At 54.2% G+C, this 23,588-nt stretch overlaps 1 long non-coding RNA gene across 1 annotated transcript in view; it reads left to right on the top strand.

Annotated features, from left to right (window-relative positions):
- Positions 1-23,588, top strand: part of LOC306637948 — a 33,653-nt gene that overhangs the window by 8,301 nt on the left and 1,764 nt on the right. The window contains exon 2 of the long non-coding RNA XR_013757324.1: positions 23,025-23,242. This is a non-coding gene — a long non-coding RNA (uncharacterized lncRNA). The remainder of the gene's footprint in view (positions 1-23,024; positions 23,243-23,588) is intronic.

Below are 23,588 nucleotides of genomic sequence, written 5' to 3'. Positions count from 1 at the left end.
TGGTACCAAACTCCTGGGTGTTCGGAGCATCTGAGGAGCTAACCTTGACCTGGTCTGCTTTCGCTGATTTGTCAGTTTGGTCAGAGGGCACTAAGACTGCTCTCTCTGGCTGCCTCCCCAGCAAGACTTTACTTTCCTTTTGCAGGGCTCTGGCCAAGGCCTCCTCCCTTCTGCACGGGCCTGGCCTCTCTGGGGGCCTCCATCCTTGGTGGGTCTTTCCAGCACGGTGCTGGGGCCTGCTGGGCTGGTGGTGGACAGACGGAGTCTGGCTCAGCCCTCCCACCCGCTGCCTTGCTGGAGAGACCACAGCCCCTGGCATGGCAGGAGCACAAAGCCCTTTCACACTCTGTTTCCTGCTCCTAGCTGGCTCAGATTCCCTCCCAACAGCCCCAGGCTGGTGGCAGATGGCTCAGCCTCTCCATGGCAGAGCCTGCTCCTAGGAGGCCCCCACATATCAAAAGCAGATTTGCTTCTGGGCTTTAGCAGGCCGAGGGGCAGGTGTCTGCAGGAGGGGCTCGTGTTTATTAAACACCTCCGGAGCCAGCCGCGGGCGGGGCTGCGGCTCTGCGGGGCTTGGGGGAGCACGGTGCATGGCATTGGTCTGAGTGCCCTGGTACAAGGGGCTTTTGAGGCAGGCTGTCCCTGGCCTCAACTCCTCATCTGAACCAGGGGGATAGCTCCCTGAGGAAGCAGAGAGAGGGAGAGCCGCACCCTGTAATGGCAACAATAATGGCGATGAAGATATTAATAGCGAAAATTTCACTGCATGCTTGCCACCTATCAGTCTCTTAATGACAAGGCCGTGCATGTGTAATCCGCTCAGTAATCAATACTAATCATGTCTACACAAGGGAGGCGCCCTTGGAGGTGTGAGAGAATGCTGTGTACCAAGCACCTTAGGTATACAGCTATCCCCTCCTGTGACTTCACTATCCATAGTTCTAGTTACCAGAGGTCAACTACAACCTGAAAATATTAAAGGGAAAATTCCAGAAACACGCAGTTTGTAAGTTTGAAATGGTGTGCTGTTCTGAGTAGCATGATGAAATCTCTCCGTCCTGTGACGCATGTCAGCCCTCTGTCCACTGGATCCACGTTGTATATGCTGCCCGCTGTGAGTCACTGAGTGCCCACGGTTGTGGTGTTGGAGTACTTGTTTCAAGTAATCCTTATTTTACATAATGAATTCCACTGCTGTGTATAATTACAATACAATGATTAAACAGCACCATAACCACAAGAAAGAAGTCCTTGGGGGGTGTGGCAGTGCATGTCTGTCATCCCAGCAACTTGGGAGGCTGAGGCAGGAGGATTGAAAGTTTAATGGTAGCCTTGACAACTGAATGAGTTGTCCTCTTTTGGGGGAGTGTGTACCGGGGATTGAACTCAGAGGCACTTAACCACTGAGCCACATCCCCAGCCTTTTTAAATTTTATTTAGAGACAGGGTCTCACTGAGTTGCTTAGCACCTTGCTGTTGCTGAGGCTGGCTTTGCACTTGCTATCCTCCTGCCTCAGCCTCCTGAGCCACTGGGTTTACAGACTGAGACCTTGTCTTACAATAAAACAAAAAGGGCTGAGGTGTAGCTAGATGGTAGAGCACCCTAGGTTCAATCCCCAGTACCACATCTCCCCCCCAAAAAAATAAATTCTTATTTTATTCAATAATGTCCCTAAAGGGTAAGAGCTGTGATGCCAAGGCATATGATGGCATATGTGATGCCAAGGAGACAGCAGGACATAAAACATGGAAGGACAGATTGACTCTGGTACTAGGTGGTATGCTGGAGTGCATATAGGAGAAACCGTAGAGTATATAGGATTCAGTACTATTTATTGTTCCAGGTGTCCTCCAGGGGACTAGTATAATAAGCTACTTAGTTCTCATGACAGTCCTTCAGGTAGGTTGCTATTACAATTGTCATTTTATAGATGTCAAAAAGTGAGTCCCAGAGAGGTCAAGTAATTTACCCAAGGTCACACAGCTGGTAGGTAGCAGCATCAGGATTTGAACTCATCCAGTTTAGCTCTACAGTTTGTGTTCTTAAACCGCCCGGTGTTCTGGATGTGATCAAAGCTGCCCTCAGAAGGCCACGAATTGACCCACTAGGATGGGATTAGCCTGGAGAGAGATTATGGTAGGCAGTATGACCACAGCACTGGTTCTTGTGGAGGGCTGGTTTGCTACTTCATTTTCCAGATGAGTAGGTGAGGCTTGGAGGGATTAAACCTGGAGCCAGGAAGGGGCAGAGGAGGGGCGGGCCTCTAACGCTGCAGCCTTGCTCGCTGCGGCAGGCTCCCCGTGCTGTGCTTTGGTCGGTGAAGAGGGCTTTTTGCTAATTACAGGACTGGGGGTCTGCGGCCCCTCCCGGAGGACCTGAGCTCCCTCTTCCTCTGAGCCGAGGGGAGGAAATTGCCTTTGTCTTTGCCTCACTCGCCGCCGTCCACCTCTGGGGCCTGATGTGTGCACATGTGTGCGAGCACTGTGTGGGGGTGTGTGTGTGTGTGCATTTCTGTGCTCACTTGTGTGCCTCTGCACCCTCCCAGCAGCCTCCTGCTCACAGACCATCCTGACCTTTCATTAGGTCGCCTGGTAATTGATGAAAATGTCCCAGGTACCTTCTGGTAACTCCAGGGTGATTATGACAATTTTGATGATTATCAAGTTAAAAAAAAAGAGAGAGGAGAGAGAGAGGAAGGGGGCTGGGGGGCTGGGAATCGCTGGAGAGACCAGTGCTGTCATTAAGCGACATTGTGTGAGATTGTTCGCCTTCAAAAGGCAGCTGTGGAGAGGAGAGAGTGTCTTTTTAAAAAAGGCCCATTATGCAGGCAGCGTGGGGCGGGCGCAGGGCTGGCGGGAGGACCGTGGGGTGTAATTAGGCCAGTGACAGCCGGAATTACACGGTGTCTCAGGCTGTGGTGCCACCTCTGGGGCGGGGGGCGTGGAGGAGGGGACAGGTAATGGCTGGGAAGTTCTGGACTCTTGCCAGGAGCTGCAGGGTCCTTTGGCGAGCAGGGTGACCTGGGAGTGAGCGGAAGGGACAGGATCGCTGGCTGCCAGAGCTATTTATCTCTGCACCAGGGAGGTGGCCTCTCCTTTTTGGAAGCCTTTATTGATGGCTTGCCGCCCCTTCCTGGCTTTGGGAGCGTCCCACCCCTCCAGGAGGTTGGCAGAGGAGGACCAATTGTGTGGAGGGGGGAGGCAGGTATACCATTTCCTAGCTCCCTCTGCTCAGGAGTCCCAACCACAGGAGGGCAGCTACACCTGGGGCCTGCGGGCACAGCAGAGACGGATTACAGGGCCTCTCCCAGGCAGGCAGAAATGCCGGACGCCCCAATTCTTTCCGACCTACCACAGAATGGGGGCCCGAGAGTGACTCAGTCTGCCCTCTTTTCCCTCTCAAAAGTAGCATCCTCAGCCCCTGCTTCACATCCCACCCCACCGGCAGGGATCTTAGTTCTTCCTAGAGAGACTTGAAGCCCTGCGGTCTGGGTTCAAATCCTGACCTTTATTACCGGTGTGACCTTGACGCGGACCTGCTTGCGCCTCAATCTTCCCGCCTGCGACATGGGCAGGGCTGCGTGAGGACTAGAGCAGATGCTAGATGTGAGGATTCAGACCAGCGCCTGGCGGGTGCCGAGGCACAGATACACTTTCTTCCGGGGATTTTACCAGAAGATATTGTAGGGAGCTAAAACCAGGCGACTTCTCCGGTGATCCCGGCTCCTCTTCCCTGGGCCACACACCTGGCCATTCACGGATCTCTTTCAATCGGTGCAGGTGAGTGTGGCCGAGGGCCAGGTGCTGCGCTGGGCACACTGTGTCTCAGAGCCCCGGATGGAATTCCTCCTCCAGAGCCCCAGCTTCTCCAGCCCCAGTGGAGCCCAGTGTCTCCGCTCTGACACTCTTGTCTGTGCCCGTCCTGTAGGAGGGGCAACTGGTCACAACCCCAGCTGTGACCTGACCCAGGAACAAACCGGCAAATGGTGAGGCAGGGTATTTGGTTTGGGGGGACAGTCAAGGCCTGAGGCCTGAGACTTCTCTCTCCCCAGAGCAGCCAGGAGAAGGGGTTACAGCACCCCCGGCCCCCAGTAGCCCAGGCAGCCACAGACGGGCTCTGGAGGAGCCTGCATGCTCTTGACCTTGGAACATCCCGGCTCTGAGCAAACTTCCGTCAGTGGATCGCAGGGTCACTTCCATTCACCAGCGGGGACTTTAATGTTGTTATTACTTTTTTTTTTTTTTTTTTTTTTTGACTCTAACAAGCAAAGTCAGAACCTCTGTTTCCTGGAACTCCTTGCGCTGTTGTTTAGATAAGTTTAAATGAGCTGTGATTAAGCTAATTTTGAGGTAATTAACTTGGGGAAGGAATCCTTCACTTCTTAAAATTCCAAGTGACTGTTCATTATAAGAGGGAGCACTCGCAAGACAGCCACGCGGCTTCCAGGAGCCCCGCTTAATTAAAACATAAGGAACTCAGCCACAGAGCGAGAGTTTACCGTCATTAATGAAAAATGAATATTCTTTATCTAATTACACGGCATAATTAATTGGAGTCTCCAACCACAGAGGCGGAGGGGGCAGGGGAAGCCCCGGGAAGGCAGAGGCTCCTGCTCCCACGGACCCCAGGAAGGACTTGAGTCTGCCTCTAGGCCCCATTGGGTCTTCACAGTTCAGGGCACGGGGAGACCCCCAGCCCAGGGGCAGAGGGCCAGGCAGGGAGGGAGCAGACCCTGCTCTGTCCTTGCCTCCTCACAGAGATGGGAGTGAGGGTCCCAGTGGCAGTGTGAGCCCATATTGGCCATCCTGGGTCCTCTCATTCTTTCGTAGATTGGGTAAATTTATTGAGTACCTACTATGTGCTAGACTGAATAAAACAGTCAGAAGCCCTGCCCCTTAGTAGCCTGTGTTTCAGAGCCCCGCTCAGCTGTTCAGCAGCTGTGGTGATCTCTGGCAGATTCCTTGGTGTTGCGTTGCTCAGTTTTCTCATCTGTAAAATGGAATCAACTCCAGCTGTTGTCATGGGTTATTATGAGGCTCAGACGAATAGGCAGACCCTCACGGAGCGCTTAGAACAGCACCTGGCACGCGGAAGGGCTTGGAATTAGTGTCCACCCCTCTCAGTCTGACTGGGCCGCAGACTCACTGGGCTCGGACCAGCCCAGGACCTCCTCCTGGGCGCCCCCGAGGACTCTGCACATCCCTTGATCCAGATCCAGTTTCTCGTCCGACTCAGGCTGCTTCCTGAGAAGTTCTTTCTCTTCCTCCCTCTTTTCACATCACGCTCTCATTTGCACAAAGCCAGGCCCTGGGCTCTGAAGACTAGAAGCCCCGCCCACACTGCGCAGGTGCATCCCGTCTGCTCACATCTGTCAGCATCGCTCACGTCCACCGGATCACATGTCCACCCGATCCCAGCCCAACTCACCGTGGGCCAGTCCAGCCCTGGTGGAGCAAGGGGCTTTGCCCCAGGTCACACCCACATCGCAGGCCAGGCCAAGCACTGGGGTAGCACTGGGAGGCCAGTCACCAGGCGGCCACCTGTCTCCAGCAGGCTGCCTTCTACCGGCCGCTCCGTGCCGGTCTCGGGTGATGGCTGCTCTCTCCAGAGCGATTGCCAGGCTGCTCTGGGACTCCGCCTCTTGTCTCTGGGCCTGGTTGGGAAGGCATCTTTGGCGTGGGAGCCATGAGGGTGGAAGAAGGGGCAGGAGGCTTCTTGCTGAGCTAGGCCGATCACACTCTGGATATGGTTTTTGTTTAATCTCTAAAGTGTTTTGACATTGTCTTTGGGGAATAGGGGGACGTGGCCCTGAGGAGGGGCCGGGAGAGACTAGGCAGTGATTTATGGGATAAAGCAGAGGGTAACCCTGCAGAAGCGACCTCTAAGAGGCTGTCGTGGGCTGTCCCTAGGAACCCACTGCTCCCAAAGTGTATTTTGAAACACTTCCAGCAGTTTGGAAAGTCCTTTGTTCCTCTCTTTCTGGGGACACCAGAGCCTCCCCAGGGACTGAGTCTCTAAACCAGGCCTCAGGTGACCAGGAGGGACCAGGGGACAGAGGGCACCAGTGGCTGCTGAGCAGAAACAATGTGGACTGGGAATGTCCCCGTAGCTCCTCCCATCACCCTGACGCAGAGCCTGCTGGTCGGGTCCCTTCCTGGCTCTGTGCTCCTGTGGTCCCCATATCTTCCTCAAAGCCACTGCAGCTTGCACAGCCCAGCTATTGCAGAAAATCCTGGGGGTTCTCTCTGCAAAGCCGACCTGCAGCAAAAGGCATTGTATGGGCAGGAAGGAGAAAGTTCCTGGGCAGGAGAGGGGGGCGTCACTGCTTCTGGTCCCTGGCGTCCTCGGGCCTCCTCTGGGACAGCTGCAGCCAGAGGCTGGGGCTGAAACAGCCTCTCCAGCTCCCTGGCAGCCCCAGCTGCTCCTTAATTCGATGATTCTTGAGCTAGCGGGAGGCTCTTAGCTCCCTGCTCACAGGGCGGGTTTGAGAAGCCAAATCGACTGCGAGTGTCGTTTTAATCACCTGTCTGAAAGGCTCGATTTAACTCTCTGGTCAGGAAGATGGGCTTCAATCAATGTTCATCCAAAAAAGCACATTCCCCCTCAAAATTACTTTGCATGTTATTAAATAAGAGCATCACCCTGCGTCCCCTGGGGCCCCGGGTTGCATTTTGAGAAAAGGCACACGACACACTGGAAGGTGTGGTTTATCTCTGCAGCTTCTTTCAGGTCCATTTTGTGGCCCTGTGAGCAGGTGGACAAGTGACATTTGACCTTCCAGGCAGAAGGAGAAGATCCCCCTTTCCAGTGGCAGGACTGTTGGGGATGCTGTAGGGCCTGATGGCGTGAAGGTGTACCCGTCCCAAACAGGCATGTCAGTTTAAACGAGTCCAGTTGCTCTGGATGGGCCCTGGGATCTTCCCCTTGGGAGACACATCCCTGGCCTTGGACTTGCTTGGAGCTGGGTCTCAGTTTTAACTCTGCTGATTCCTGACTGTGTGGCCTTCCCAAACCTCATTGTCCCTAATTATTCAACCTGGTGGAGTTTTGTAAGGAATAAATGCGACTGCACCAGAGACTCAGTAATCCAAGTTCCCTTTTTGGAAGGTTGCCAATCTGTCTCTGTCATTCTTGCATCTCAAATGCCCAGTGAAGAGAAGCATTAACTAATTAGAACAAATGAATTTTTTTTTTTTTTTTTTGATACCAGGGAGTGAGCTCAGGGGCGCTCACCTCTTGAGCCACATCCCCAGCCCTATTTTGTATTTTATTTAGAGACAGGGTCTCACTGAATTGCTTAGAGCCTCGCTTTTGCTGAGGCTGGCTTTGAACTCTTGATCCTCTTGCCTCAATCTCTGAGCTGCTGGGATTACCACATCTGGTCAAATGAAATGAATTTTTATAAAAAAGAAACATGTATAGTTCAGAAATTTTACTTGTAGCTAAAGAGCTAGAACTGTGAATTTCCAGTTTAAAAAAGGCATGTTGTGACACAGCAGGGTTTTGCTTAGGCCAGGGGCCAGCAAACTGTAGCCCAGGAGCCAAAGCTGCCTGTTTCTGTCAGTCATGTTTGTATTGGAACCCAGCCGCCCGAGTGTTTGCATATTCCCTTGTGGTCTGCGGCTGCTTTCGCCCCAGACAGCTGGAGTGGAGAGTCTGCAACAGGAGCCCTGCGGCCCAACGGCTATCTCGTTCTTTCTGGAAGAGTTTGCTGACCTCTGACTTAGGCTAGTGGCTCTCAAACCCTAGCCTGCATCAGAATCGTTGAAAGCATGTTAAACACAGACTGCTGGACCCCAGGCCCAAGATCTTCATTTACTAGGTCGATGGCAGGGCCTAAAAATGAGCCCTTCTAGGAAGTTCCTGGGGGATGCTGATGCTGCTGATGGGTGGACGGCACTTTGAGGACGCTGGTGTGGGCTGTTTCAGATGCCCCAAATGCCTGTTCTCCATCTGCCTTTCAAACTGCAGCCCTCCTTCAAAGGTCCGTGCCAACGCGCCCTCGACCACACTTTATGAATTGAGCACCTACTATGTGCCAAGCACTGTGAATGTCATTGGGCATACAATTTGGTAAATAAAATAGATACGTTGTTTTTCCTGGAATGGGATGTAGATTAAACAAACAAACAAGCATCACCACGCGTGGGGATGGGTTGGAGGAAGGGCACCATGAACAGCTTACAGTGCATGCTACGTTTTTAGTTTGGTGCTGGGGACCGAGCCCAGGGCTTGGGCATGCTAAGCTCATGCTCTACCACTGAGCTCCACCTTCAGCCCTGGATTCTACTTTCGTTGGGGGTTATGAGTGGCCTCTCTGAAGAAGTGACCTTGAAGTCAAGATCTGAAGGATGAGAGGAAGCCATCCCAAGAATGAAGAAGAGGTTCTTTTGGGCAGAGGTCTCAAAGTGGGCAAGACCCTGCTGCTCCTGAGGAAGTAAAGAAAGGTCAGCACGGCTGGCGCTAAGCAAAGGAGCGACATGGATGCAGGGGGTGTGGGGAGCAGTTGGCATCATTGGCCCCGATTCTTTTTACCTTTTTTGCAAGGTTGGGGATTGAACCCAGGGCCTGTCTGTGCGGGGCAAGCACTCTACCACTGAGTCACATCCCCTGCCAGGCCCTAATTCTTAACTACCTATCCACACCCTGGCTGAGGTATTGTTGAGTGAAGTGGCCTTTCTGTCCTGGCCTTTGAGTTTGGCCATGTGATTTCCTTTGGCCAATTGTATCTGCTTAGAAGTTCCAAGTCTAGGCCTTGAAAGAATCTGTATATTCTACTTGGTTTCTTATAATAGCCATCATCACAAGAAGGCTGACCTGCTGGTCCAAAGACACATGGAAGAGTCACCAGGGCCAAGTCTGCTGAAATCAGCTCATCTGTGGACATATGATGGTTTGTTGTTGTTGGCCCACTGCGTTAGATAGGCTTGTTTTGGGGCTGTTTGTTATGCAGCAGTAGCTGACTAAGACAGCTAAGACAGTTGAGAAAATAAACTTCGTTCAAAGTACAATCGGATGCCACTGAACATTCGATTAGCCTGAATAGTGACTTGAGGGAACTGGTTTGTGATGGTAGATGGTCTCTCTGGCTGCTGTGGGGAGGGCGAGGAGTATGGAGGCAACAGGAGACCCTGCTGAGCCACGGTCTGTCACAGACAGCGCTTGGCACAGATGTGGTGCCTGGGAAACCAGGGTGTGGCTCTCTGGGGCTGGAGGAGCGCTCTCTCCCTATGCTCCCCAGACGCTCTTCGGGCCCTACTTGCCCGTGACTTGGCGGCGACAGTGCTCATTACACTCCTTCCTCTGGGTGGTGGGATTCCTGAGGGCAGGGACCTGGCCTGGCCCTCCTCGATGTCCTGGGCCCTCTACCCTGGGGAGGCTCAGCTGGAGCCGAAGTCGATAAGCACCCTGAAGTGAATGGATACAGAAGCCCCTTCTGGGGCTGTTCAAGTTGGATTTTCACTTTAGTGGTCTCTCACGGATCCAGACATTGAAGTGACTTCTCCCAGGTCACGAGGCGGCTTTCCTTAAAACCTCATCAGCAAACAGAGACCGCGTGAGTGGCTCCCCTTTAGCCCCAGGATGTGCAGAAGTGGATATTGTGGGGAGAGGGCTCTGTGCCAGGAGCAGCCGATACTCCTGCACCGCGATCGAGGAGCTGGGTACCAACATCAGGGGAGCCTCTCCTCAAACGCTAAGACCCGTGAGCACCCGCCGTGCTGGGAGCCCTGTTCCGTAAGGGTGTTTCCTAACATATTCTAGCTTCAGAATCTCCTGCGGGGGGGCTGGGGGGAGGCGGCCCATATATGCACAATCCAATTTAAATAAGAAAATCTATTTGTTTGAATTAATTCCGTCCACCCGGCCTCTCACTATTTACTCCAGAGGCTCAGAGTATGTAACCAAAACATTTCACGACTGATACCAGGATTATATCCCAGAGGAGCAGGCCAAAAATGGGGATAGACTCTGGATCATTCTGTCCCTGAAAATTTTACAGGAAGACAAATGCGGTCATGTGAAACACTCCCCCGGAGACTCTGTTTAGCTGCCTGTTTAGGAGAATGAACTGGAAGCAGTTCTGTAGTTCAACGTGGCATGTCACCATTTGCTGAGCACCTAACACACGCTGCTCTCTGGGCCAGGCGGTGGTGGCTGGCAAAGATGCCCAAATGCAATGCCTGTGGCCAACAGTCTTAATCTTGGTAAGGTGATAAGATCATTTTTAGAGCAACTGTTCACTTCAAGTCAGTTTCTCTGACTAGATGGAGCAGGGCCTGGGTCTTGTTTCTATAGCATGGTATCACCAGCATCTGGCAGCATACTAGGTGCTCCACTAAAATTCGTTTTATAATGAAGTCTAATCTATGTTTAGTGAAGTGTACAGATCTTACGGATATATTCTGACAAGTTTTGATAAGTGTGTAACCAGTAACCAGTATCCATGTAACCAGTACCCTAACCAAAATCTACCGCAGTGTTGTCCCTTTGAAATACAAGATGAATGACCAGGTAATCAAGTTTTCTAGCTAGTATTTTTTTTTTTTTTTTTTTTTTTTTGATGGTACTGGAGGTAAAGTCTAGGGCTACTCTCTACTGCTGAGCTATACCCTCAGTCATTTTTATTTTGAGACAGGGTCTTACTAAGTTTCCCAGGCTGGCCTTGAACATGTAATCCTCCTGCCTCAGCCTCCTGAGCAGCTGGGATTAACAGGCATGCACCTTCGCACCTGGTTCTCTAGTAGCCTTCTTAAAAAGGAACAGGGGGAATTAATTTTAATAATTGTGTTGGCCAGTTTTCCATTGCTATAACAAAATGCCTGAGATAATCAATTTACAAAGAGAACATGTTCGTTTTGGTTCATAGTTTTGGCGGTTCCAGTACATGGGTGGCTGGTCTCATGCAGGTTATGATGGGAGTGCACAATGGGGAAAAACTGCTCCCCTCACAAGCCAGGAGCCAACATAGTGAGGGTCCCACAATCCCCTTCCAGGGCACACCCCCAGTGATTAAAGACCTCCCACTAAGTCCCTCCTCAAGGTTCTACCACCTCCCCACAGGCCTCCTGGGGAGCAAGCCTTTGACAAATGGACCTTTTTGGGAACATTTGAGATCCAAATTATTGCAATATTTAACCTCATCTGTCTAGATGGTATCACTCCCACAAGTAATCAACATCAAATTCACCATGAGACTGTCATACATTCATTGGCTCATCACGAGTCTTAGCAAACCAGGGTCTATTTTATACTTCAAGCACATTCCAGGCTGGCCACATGTCAAGTTCTGAATAGTCACACGTGGCCAGAGGCTAGGACAACACTGAGTCAGGACCCTGTCACCGCAACATTTCTGCCTTCTGTTTGCCCCTTTGGAGCCAGTCCCTTTGTCCCCTGGTATGACCGCTGTTCTGACTTCGGACAGCATGGTTTAATTTTGCCTCTTCCGGAACGTCATACAAAGGCCCTCCCGCAGTATGGGCTCTGAGGCTGGGTTTCCCTTACTCAGTGTAGTATTTCTGAGATACGTGTTTGAGTGTTAGTGGTTCCTTTTTTACTCCTGAGTGGCATTCCATCATTTGCTTAGGCCCTGTCATTTATCCATGCTTGATAAATATTTGGTTTTGGGTGAAAATCGGTTTAGGGCAATACAGGAAGCTACACCAGGACCCCCTCCCCAAAGGAGGAGATGCAGCCAGAAGACTGGAATTTGGGAGGATGGTCTGGGAGAATGTTCTGGAAAAGGGGGCATTTGGGTTGGATGTGGTGGGATACTTCGAGTACTGATGGGTGAGGGATGGGCAGGGGAGGCCTTGCCAGTGGACAGATGGCTGGAGCAACAGCTGGAGGTGGGTGAGGGACTGGGTTTGAGGAATGAAGTCCAGGAAAATAAGGTGGGCCCGAGCTTGCGGGTCTTAAATTCCACCATAAAGGAGCTGCGGAGGGTGATGGGCGTGAGCAGGTCACAACCACGGTCGGACAGGCCTTCCTGGGGGAGGAGGCGCTTGGTCCAGGCCTTGGAGGATGATCTGCTCTGCTGTTTCCCAGCACCCCATGCTTGCCTCCTGGCCTCGGTCCAGGCTGTCCTCTCTACCGGGCCTCCTCCAGTCGTCCTGCTCCCAGGAGGAAGGCTGCCCACGACGTGGTCTCCTCCTGGCCAGCCTGGCCGTAATGCTTGGGCAGCACGGCATGGCGGCGGGCAGCTGCTGCGCCTCCCTGGGCCGCACATCAGCCCAAACCTGTCTCGGGTAGGAAGGGTGCGGGCTGAGGTGCTTGTCATCACACCTGCCCAGCGTCTGGAGTTGCCCTGGGCTGGGGGCACACCAGGTCAGAGCCACCACAAACACCCGAGAGGACCTTGGGAAGGGGCCCTGGATGGTCCCTTGCTCCCCACGATGGCTCTGTGTGTCAGAATCAAGGCGCCTGCAGGAGGGAGAGCTCCGGGTCATGCCACTAAACCTGGTAAAAAATACAACTTCCAGCAGTGAGGCTGCGGGTGCACCCGGCCACACACCTGGCCACACACCTGGTCTCATTCACTCCCACGCCCACCTGGCGGGGCCCCGCATAGCCATCCCCCTTCCAGGAATTAGGAAGCAGAGCTCTGACTTGCTCAGGGTAATTTATGCTGCAGAAAAGTGACAGAGCCAGGGGCTGGGTCCCAGGTCCCCTGACTTCAGCCCTGGTGCTCTCTCCACAAAGCCAGACGGCCTTGGGGAGCACTCCCCACGGGGCGCCCTGGTCCTCCCGGTCCTGACTGCGTTTGAGTGCCCTCTCTCCCTTCACCTCCTTGGCTGATTTCTTAGCTCAAGAAGAGGGAAAAGAAAAAAGGAGACGGCGAAATAAATTTATGGCCATGTTAGAAACATTGGATTGAAGAATTGATCCCTACGGCTAAGTAATTTCCCTCTTTCGTGCAAAATATAAATAAATCTGTATGGCTTATGCTGAGTGATGAGCCCGGGCCGCCGGCTGGATTTCAGGACAAGAAATGCCCTTCAGAGGCTCCGCTTCCTCTCCTTGACCCCGTCAACGAGCTGTTCTGAATAGGCCTGGTGTTCTCCACGGGCTGGGGGCTGCCGCGGTTGGTCAGGATGTCTCCCGGAGCCCTTCCAGAGCGCAGCTGGACCCTAGCAGGTGTGGCCCGGATCTGCTGATTTTCCGAACCATAAATAGAGCAGCTTAATTATTATTGTTCTTCTTTTCTCTAGATTCTAGGGGAGTCCAGGGGAGGGGGCAAGAAGTGGGGGTGGCCTCTCAAGTGTGTCGTTACGCAGCACGGAGCGTCCTCTTCCTGAAGGTTTCATCTCATTTCTGGGAAGAGATGGCCAGCCTGGTGTACCCCAAATTCATGGTGAGGGGAGCTCAAGTCCTCCTGCTCGCATTGTGGTTTAAGTTTGGCATGTTCCCCTGAGGTGGCGCTCTTCCCAGCCTCTGCTTGGCCTGGTAAAGATCTGGAGAGGAAGAGTGAGTGAGGCCGGCAGAGGCTGCCCCTTCCCGGCTGGCACAAGAGGGATGCCGGCTGACCAGAGGGGTTCTCTGGGCTTGGAGGCTGAGGAAAGGCTTGTGCAAGTTTTCTAGAAGAAAGATGGCCTGGGTTGGGTGGGTGGCTTGGCTGTCTCAGAAGGGGCCAGGGTGAAGATGGACGGTCTCAGGGGATTGGAACCCGGGACCCCAGGCAGGGGATGAGCGAATTCCTGTGAGGCAGACGGGGTTGCTTGCCAGAAGTGTCGATGTGGCCTTGCGGGCAAAGAAGCAGGTGGGGGTGCTGCCAGGGATGCCTTGAGTCCCGAGGCCTCTGTCCTTCTGGCCTTTTACACTTTGAGGCACAGACTCTGCAACTTTTGCCCTCAATCCCTGAAAGGCCTGGAGGGCAGGGAGGCGACTCAGCTCAGGACCAGGATCCTGCCTGTGCCTCTTTCTCATTCACTGGGACTGAATGTCGGGCTTGAACATGGAGGGGTACCCCATGCCTCTTCTCCTTGCGGCCAGCCAGAGGGAGGATGCTGGGAGCAACCCCATCTCCCGAGTCTTGATCCAGAGCCCTGACAAGGGTGGACACTGGCAGTAGGAACTGGGTCAAAGGAGACTACCTGGGGTGGACGCCTACCAGGCTCCTTGGTTGGGGTTTGGAGCTGGGATGAGCCCAGGGCCCTGCACACGCTAAGCATCTTCTTCACTACTGAGCCAGACTCGGTGGTCTCTCTGCACTGGACCCCCTGTCCCATGGCTGAGGATTCAGTGGGACCCAGGTGGCCTCAGTGGACAACCTGGAAACCCATGTCCCTCACTTTCCTGGTCACATGGCAGGCTTGGGAAGTTGGCTTTGCCAGCTGAGCACTCCCGTCCTGTACCTCGGCTAAGGAGTCCCTTCCTGTGAGGATGGCAGCTGGGTGCAATTTCTGGAAGCATCAGTGGGCAGGGGTGCCCCTGTGGCCATTTCAGGGAGGTATGAATGGGGGCCCTGGGTGGGGTGTGGGTGGAGGGCAGTGGGACTTCCACAACGGGGACGAGAGGTGATAGCGTGTGACTTGCTGTGGTGAAACCACTAGAAAGTGTCCCTGGGGACCGGGAAGTGTACCCACCTCAGGAGGTCAGACGCGTGGCTGTGTCCCTGGAGGAAGAGGGGACCCTGCAGTGCGTTAGTTCTTCGTCACTGTGACAGAAATACCCAACAAGGATAATTTAGAAGAGGAAAAGTTTCTTTTGGCTCGGGGCTTCAGAGGTTCCGTGCACGGGGCGACTCCTGTGGTCTAGGTCTGGGTAGATCACGGCGGGCGCAAGGGCGGGATCCAGGAGGCAGAGGGGGAGGGGCTGCAGGGAAGAGGACCCGCCCCTCGGGCCACGCCCCACCGGCCCGTTGCCACCCAGGGAGTCAATTCCGACTAGGAGGCACCGTCAGTCATGCGCCTTCGAATACGCCCCTACCAACCGGCGCTTCTGGGGGACACCTCGTGCCCACGCCTACGAGGCCTCCACTGTGGATTGAAGGCCAGTGCGTCAGGGAGGGCGAGCTCCGGCCCCAGTGTTCTGCAGGCCGAGGGGGAAAGAAAAGCGCCTAGAAATGGCGCCGACCTGCTGCAGACTTTTCTGCCCGCTGCCGGTGCCTGAGATCCCGGGAGGCCGAGCCCTGAAGTGAACGCAGACCGCCCCGGGCCCGCTGCTGCCAAGCTCTGCACGGGGCTTTGTTCCCATGGTCAGTGCTCAGAGACCCCTCCTCCTGCTCCTCTGAAACTCCTCCAGCGTAGCAGTCCCTGCTGGACTCAGAGGCGCCCTCCTGTCCCTCTGTGTGTGTGTGTCTGGGATTTATCCCAGTGTGAGTCCCCGGCCCATATGCACGGGCGGGCGGGTGGATCAGGGCTTTCTGTTGTTCTTAGGATGAAATCCAAACTCACATGATCCTAAAGCCCTGCAGGTTGGGCCACGCCCACTTCCCGGGCCTCAAGCCTCGTCTTCTTCTTCCTCAAGTCACACTGGTCTTTCTCTCAGGAGCAGTTCACCGTTGCCTCTCAGATTCTCCACGCACCATATTTTTCCTGTAGACTGGAGCACCCTTCCTGCTCTTTCGCTGGTTAACTACAGGTCTTTCTTCATTTTTTTTTTTTTTTTTTTAAGTGCTGGGCCTCTTGCATGCTTGGCGAGTGCTCTACCACTGAGCTACACACCCCCAGATCTCTCTCCATTCTTAAGACCAACCTCTGCATACAATCCGGTGTGTCTTTCTGAACCCGATTTTTTGATTGTGATTTAACCAGCATTGAGCAGAACTAGTCTCTCGCCTCCTTTTGTGTGAATGTTATACTTTTAGTAATGCAGCCTTTGAGGACTAAATTAGTTTTGGTAGCTGGCTGGTGGCATTGACTCACCTATCATCATAACCTTCTAGTGTCACTGGAACTGCCCTCTCTTTCAAGGGTTATGAGTTCAAGTCTGCTCATATGTAGCTTGTTCCTGGAAATAGCTGGATCTGGCCTCAAGGCTGGTGGGGGTCAGTCCATCTTGCTTGTATTCCCAGACCCTTTGGACTCTTGCTTCTTGCAGCTCACTCTGGCTCTCCTTGTGAATATAATTGAAATTTCACAGTCATCAGTTTTTAAAATGATTTTCTGAGCATTGGAAGATGGCGAGAGTCCCAAAATGTCTTCAGAATATTCTTCACAAAGCTTCTTGCAGAAGCGAATCTGCTTTCCTCCCACATGCGTTTTCTAAGTCCCTGCTGTGTGTCTGGCCCTGGGCTCAGTGTCTGGGAGTGGTGGGGAGGCAAAGGGGCAGGCGGGCTCTGCCCTTGCTGCAGTCTAGCATGTGTGCGTCTAGGTGCAGGCGGTAGGATAAATATCAGGCAGAGCTCTGGAGAGCAGCCGGAACACAGAGGGAGGGGAGGGAGGGTGGACGTGGGGTGCCCACCGCTTGCTCTGTCTGCTGTCTGGGAACCAGGCTGGAATTTCTGGGCTATGGTGGGGAAGTGTTCAGGGCTCCTGGGTCATTCTCCTGGGAGACAGGGAGATGGCTAGATGATCTTTTTGGGATTGCGTCTGGTTGCTGCCTTCTTGTTTGGACCCCATCCCTGCCCATTTCTTGTGATGCGCCTGCTAGGGTGCCAGTTTCCCTTCCTGGAATGGCCGATGTCGCTGCTGCCCGGAGTGATCGCTCCTAAGCCCAGCTGTCTCTGGGAAGCTGTCCTCCATGGTTCCAGCTGGAGGGAGAGGCCCTTTCTGGATGCTGCAGGTGCTTGCCGGGGGCTGCTGACCTTTCGGTTCCATCGTAGACAACTCCAGAATCCTTAGGCCCTACACCCTGCCCAGCTGGGCATGGCTCTCTGCAGCACTGGCCATGGCGACCCAGCCGCAGGAGCACATAGCAATTGAAAGTGAACAGGGGAAAAGAGAAACGCCGCAGTGGAGAAGCCAGAGACAGCACCTTACCCAGGAGATCCCTGGATAGGCTAGTGACGAGGCACCTTGAGATCAGGTGACCCCAGACCCATACCTCTGTCTCTTCATGTGAAAATATCAGATAAACCCCAGCTGAGACCTACCCTATAAAATACCTGCCCACAGCTCTTCAGAAGTGTCAGGGTCGAGGGAGACGGAGAACTGGTCACAGATGAGAGGAGGCTGAGACACAGGACACTGATGGGCAATGGGCTGCTGGATTCCATCCCGCTGCAAAGGCCCTTCCTGGAAAAACTGGGACAGCTGCATAGTGGAGTTAGCGATGTTGTGCCAATATTACTTCCAGAAGTTTGATAAATAAGCTATGGTCAGGTGAGACATTGCCACTAGAGGAGGCAGAGTGAAGAGCCTAAGGGAATTCTCGGCACTGTGCTTGCAACTTCTGGAAATCTCAAATCATAGGAAGGAGGGAAGAAAGGAAGGAAGGAAGGGAGGTAGGGAGTGAAGGAGGGAGGAAGGAAGGAAGGGAGGGAGGAAGGAAAGAAAGATAAGAAGGAGTCAAGTTTCTGCAAACAGAACCCGGGGCTCAAAACCAGCCCCTCCACCTCCTAGCTGCTTGGACTTGGACATGGAACCCCACCCTGTGAGCCTCGCTTATTTGGAAGACGAATCTGCTGGCAGAGTGGACCTCAGTGTTTACCTGGCCCTGTGGTAAGGATGGAGTGAGTTCATCAGGAGATGCCTAGCAAGTGCCTGGCCCACAGGAAGCAATCGATAAGGTTCAGCTGTTATTATTGTTATTGAGGAAGGAGAAGTGTGACTTCTCAAAGCCAGAAGGAATGGAGAATATGCGTGGTGACAATTCAATAAGGTCTGAATAATTCAATAGGAGTCAGTTAAATAAACATCTACTGGTTTTGTCTGTGTGCTTGACCTTGTCCTGGGGGTTGGAGAGAGAATTCAGATCTGATCCTGGCCCTGGTGGGCTCAGACACAGGCCAAGGAGACAGGCCTGGATGCAGATGGTGATGGTGCAGGGGACAGGTGGGTGCTGGGAGGCATGGTGAGTTGCTGAGGTCTGAGGCAGAGCTTTTGGAGGCTGAGTTCGGCTGAAGATTCAGAAAAGGCTTCATGAATGTGGTGACCTTGGCATTGACTTTTGACACATGAATAGAAATTCTCCAGATATGCAGGCCGTGGGCCTGGAGTCCCAGTAGGAACCTTGTAGGACCTCAGGTGCCGCACCCAATACCTGGCCTGGCTCCTTTCAGATCCTCTTCACCCCGAGCATGGTGGGCGTCTTTATTACCCATTTATAGTGGAGGCAACAGAAGCTCGGCCAGGGAGGGGGGTCTCCCAAGGTTATGGATTACTGATTGGCAGAATGTGTATTGCATCCTGGGCGGTCTGACTCCAGAGCATGATGTAGGAACAATGACCTTGCAAGCTGAGGGTGCGGTGTGGGTCACTGTGAGTCACCAGGAGTTGCTGGAGCCCTGAGGCTTGGTCTGCGACCATGCAGAGTGTGGAGCAGGGAGACAGGCTGGTGGGGGGGTGGGGGGCAGAGCTTGGAAGACTCTGCTAGCCCTGGGTTTGCAGTGTCTGGTCTGGGAGTACTTCCATGGGCTACATAGGGGCTCAAGGCAGATCTGGGTCTTGGGCTGCTCACTCCACTTCTGTGTGGGGTATGGTGAGAGGCAGAGTGGAGGCAGGGAGGCTGGGGACGAAGGGAAAAGCCAGTGGAGAGGCACAGAGGACAAGAAGTCAGCTTTTTCCCCCCATGAAACGAAGGAACAGGAGAAAAATGGGTTTTGCAAAACCTTCCCACAGAAAAACGCAGGGCTCGGAGTAGACTGCGGCCTTTGTGTGACCCAGCCAGGTGATGTGGCTGCTGAGTGACGTGGCTGTGCAAGTTCAGAAGCAGGAGACGTTGGTCCCCAGCCTCTGATCCCAGGCTGCCAGGGCTCCTGACCCGGATAAGCTCCAGAGGCCGCTCTCCACAGGCGCGGCAGACACCTCCAGAGCTGTTTGACAGAGAGGTCACTGGGACTCCAGCAGGCAGGGCAGCTGAGGCCCCTGGGGGCGTCCAGGTCAGAAGGGAAGCAGTTCAGAAGACAGAGCCAATACGCTGTGATTCCCGAGGACCGGGGGCCAGCAGTTAGGGGACAGGGGTCTCCCTGGCTGCTCCTTCCGTCACGTCTCTTCCCTCTGTCTCTTACTTTCTTCTCTGAAACCGGAATTCCTTTACTTTCCTAGTTCACAGGCTGGTGGAGGAAGCCCCTCCCCTCCCACCATTTCTGAGTCCCAGGTCCTCAGTGAGTCTTGACTTACCCGCTGTCCACCTCCGGGACCCACAATCCTCAGGCAGAGACTCGGATGGATCCGGCTGGGAAAGGGCTTTGGACACAGTGCCCCACAGCCGCGGTGCAGCCAACCTATGTGAGCCTCCTGTCCAGGCTCTTGCAAGTCAATAAAGGCTGATTCACCAACCTGCAGAGGTCTGGAGGAGAGCGTCCAACGCAGAGGGACTGTCAAATGCTTGACGATTTGTCCTGCCCAGAGGCGGGGGTGCCCGTCATTCCGACCAGCATCAGGCCCCGTTTTCTAATTGTCCGGTTCCTTCCCGGGACTGGAGACATTTTGGCTGTTTGAATGCTGGGGCTCTGTGCCTGGGGTGGCCTCGAGGGTGGGGAGTCACACTGGCTGCTGGTTCTATGGCTCTTCAGGGTGGGGGTTGTGTTGCTAATTGACTCTAAAGAGTGGGCTTGAAATTGGAATTTTCTGGGCCTCCAGGTCCCTGGTTGCAGCATCTGATGCTCGTTCAACCGCAGGCAGCTGAACTGGCTGTGGGAATGCTGACCGGGCAGCCTCAGGGATGGGGAGCAGCGGCTGGACTCCGGCCTGACCTGGTGCGGACAGGATGCTGGACAGAGGCTCTGCACAGGCAAGGCGGCCACGGTCTCCCCAGTGGGCCCGGGTCTCTGTCTTGGCCTCTGTCACAGCCTCTCTCTCTCCTGGGAACTGGTGTGAGGATCCCGGTTCACGTGTGATCCCAGGTTGGCGTGAGGATCCCGATTCTTACTCCTTTCCAGCTCCTAACCAGTTGTGTGACCCTGGACAACCCCCGTCCACCAGTTTCTCTAACAGGACGATTCAGAAAGGAGGATTCTAGAGCCTGGTTAGGCGGGGGTTTCCTGCTACATTGAGAGGCCAAGCATTGGTCAGTCATGTGAAGAATATTCCAGAACCCGAACCATCCAGACTGTGCTGGCCTGTGGGTGGAAACACAGCCACCATATCACCTGATTGTACAAGCTGCAAACGCCATCTCTCTTTACCCGCTGAAGTCTGTCGTGGGCCTGTCGAGCTGCTCAGGGGAGGAGGTGCCCAGCCGGCCATTTCCTCGTCCCTGTCCTTCCCGGGGAAGCCCTCTGCTCACTGCTATTTGAAGGTGGCGCTTGGCCCTGCAGCTCCTGTTGGGGTCCTGGGTGAGAAGGCGGCTTCCCTGGCACTCTGCCTGGGGCAACTGGCCCTGATTCTGCTTCACCTCTGCTTCCCATCCCCTCAACCCCACCACAGCCTCAGAGCTGAGAGGAAGGAAGGCCCACCGTGTGGCCATGTTGTCTAGCAGGGGACCAAAGTCCTCCACAGTCCTTTGTGGAAACAGCTCCTTCACCTTCTGGGCCTACTCTTCTCTCCCCTGGGCTCAGTCTCAGCCCAACAGAATGAGAAAAAGCCATCTCACCCGGTGCTTCCAATCCTCATCTCAAACTTTCTCCCAACTTGGGGAAAACACCAGAAGCTCGCAGCCTCTGCCCTGCTGGAGTGGTAGGAGGCCAGTCACCTGCCCTGCTGCACTCCTGGAAGCACATCAGGTCACCACCAGCCCCGCCAGGGCGCCACCAGCCTCTCCATTTGATTTCTCTTTGAGTGTTTATGTCAATCAAAATTAACCAACATTTATTGAGTACTTATTGTGTAGCCAGCATGGGGGAAATTGCTCTTTTCTTAAAAAAAAAAAAAAGACACTTTTCTGCTCTCTGATTTTTCTCTCCCAGATTTCCCAGGCTTCTGGAAGGAAGGCCTTGAATAATTCAGCCTGCAGTCCGGATCTCTGGAGAACAGAGCCTTGCGGCTACTTTAATCACTGGAAAGGTTCGGAGTCAGTTATAATCAAGCTGGAGTCAACGTGGAAATGCTGGCTTGAAAACGAGATGAAAGGGAGTCTGAGGGGGAGAGGGACTCTGAGGGGACAGGAGGTTGGTTTTCAGGGGCTCTTAGGGCCTTCTCATATTTCTGAAGGGGGTTGCAGACACAGAGCCCCAGCCCCTGGGATCTCTCTGCTTTTAGCAAGATGCATCGCTGTGTCTTTCTCCGACCTTTTCTAACGTCACTGTGGAACCAGTCGGAGCTCTCGGCCCACGCAGGGGCAGAGCCAGTGAGGACAGCTCCTCTCTCTGAGGGGAAGGTAGAGGGAGGGGGAGGTGAGGGTGGAGCTGGCTGGGTGGGTCTTTCCACCTGGGGCTAGCCTGGGATTGGCCTGCTGAGGCCAGGGTTGGTCATGGGGGGCACCAGGGTACCTGGAGGTATTACCAGGGTGGGAAAGCGGCCCAAGGGACGAGAGTGTGGGGTCTGTCCACTTGGTCTTAGGGGAATTCTGGGACCTCCTCCAAGTTCCTGTCTGGGTCGTGGGAGGGTGGCGGGGATGGAAGGCTCCCACACAGGTAGGAGCTGTGTGATCCTTTGGGTGCTCCGACTTGTGTTCTCCGCGTCGGGCAGTGGGGCACAGAGGTGGGGCCCTGAGTCCAGCTGATCACGCAGGCTTCCGAGAATGCAGAGCAGAACTGGCATGCTGAGGGTCTCGGCTGTTTGTCCTCATGATGAGGACACTGATGCAGGCGGGGTGGGTGGACTGGAGGAGATGTCCCCCCGCCCCCAATGCTATGATATTCCTCCTCAAGGTCAGACAGCGGAGGACAGAAAATGGCCCAGCTCCCCAGAGGGGCAGGGTGCTGTCTGCCTAAGCTAGGGAGCCCTAGGGGCGCTGCCAGACAGGGTTCCAGGGCAAGCTCCTTCCCTTGCATCCCTGCAGGAGGGTGGAGCCCTCAGTCTTTCGGGCAGTTCTGCAGGGAGGGTCTGGTCCTCTGTTTCTCTTCCTTCAGTCCCTGAGCTTGAAGTTCTGAAAAGGTCTGGTGGGGCCAGCCGGGTGGGCTCCTTCTTGCCATGGATTTCTCTGCTGCTTTGTCTCTGGAGCCAGCCTTGCTTCAGTCGGAGTAGTTAGAGCTGAGGTCGGCGGGGCAACCAGGGCGCAGCTGGCTTAGGGCGTGTGTGGACCCCGCCAGGTACACTGGCAGCGGGGGCTGGACTGCAGGCCAGTGGGTAAGAAGGTGTCCGTCCCACTGGCTTGGTGGCTCATGCCTGTAATTCCAGCAGCTCAGGAGGCTGAGGCAGGGGAATCTGAAGTTCAAAGCCAGCCCCAGCAACTTAATGAGGCCCTAAGCAACTCAGTGAGACCCTGTCTCAAAGAAAAAAATAAAAAGGACTGGGGATATGGCTCAGGGGTTAAGTGCCGCTGGGTTCATTCCCCAGCCCCCTCCCCTGAAAAAAGAAGGTGCGGGTCCCAAGTTTTCTTGGTGGATCTCTTTTCCCTTAGGACCTCTCAGGAGCAGGAAGGTGGCTGGACTCAGGCAGGATTTAGGAATTCTGGGACTGGCCCAGGTGCTGTCCTAACACTGGTCATATGTCCCTGAGCCTGATGGTGGAGAGTACTGGGCACCGTGCACCACCCATGGGTGCCCAGGCTGCTAGGGTCCAGGTTTTGCTCTGCTGCAGACCAGGTGCGTGGCTCACCGCCTCAGTTTCTTCACCTGTAAGGCGATGGAAGATGCAGTAATGATCCACAAGCCAGAGCCTGCAGAGCCCCGGCCAGTGACAGACCCCAGGGCACGCTCAGCACCTGGCTGCCACTGCTGGGGTGTGTCTCCATGTCCTAGAGACAAGAAGCCTGCGACCGTGGGGACGGTCGGGGCCAGGGAAACAAGCTTGTCTGGGATTACCAGCTCCCTCTACCCCACTGGCTGGGAAAATACAGGTTAATTAGGAAAAAAAAAATTTTTTTTTTTCCTTTACAGATTGGTGAGGCCACAGCCAGTGGACAGGACTTGTCCTCAGCACCCCCCGCCCCCATTTCAGTAGAATCAGCAGAAAGCCGACTGCGTTCTGCGATCATCAGATCCTGCACAGAGGAGGAGTGAGCCACCAGAGGAGCGGGTCTGTCTCTCCCCCCGGGGGCTACGGGCAGTTTGACGCAATTCCTTCCAGATCTGCTGCTACGTGTGTGCACACACGAGTATCCTATGTGTGCACGCACACACACCCTCCCCCCTCCCCTTGAAAGAATGGGCATTTTTTTAAGCTGTCTGTTTTATCTCAACTCCCTAAGGTTTCCCTCCCAGTAATGGGAACAAAGCCCTTAAAGCTGTTCCAGGAAACAGCCCCAAACAGAGAGTAAAAGAGTAAATTGAGCCTGATAGCCAGATAGTGCTCAAACAGTAGGATTACCAGAAACTATTGACCAGAATCTACAGCCTGTTGTAAAACATTGTGAAACATGTTGTCAGCAAACCCAGACCCCCTTTGAAATTTCCTGGCAGCTTTGTTCCCCCTTTTCCCCCTTTCATGTGTGACCCCTCCCG

The sequence above is a fragment of the Sciurus vulgaris genome, assembly GCF_902686455.1.
Source record: "Sciurus vulgaris genome assembly, chromosome: 1".
In the NCBI taxonomy this organism is placed as follows: Eukaryota; Metazoa; Chordata; class Mammalia; order Rodentia; family Sciuridae; genus Sciurus; species Sciurus vulgaris.
Note: the sequence above shows the minus strand (reverse complement) of the source record. Positions and strands in the feature narration are given on the sequence as shown.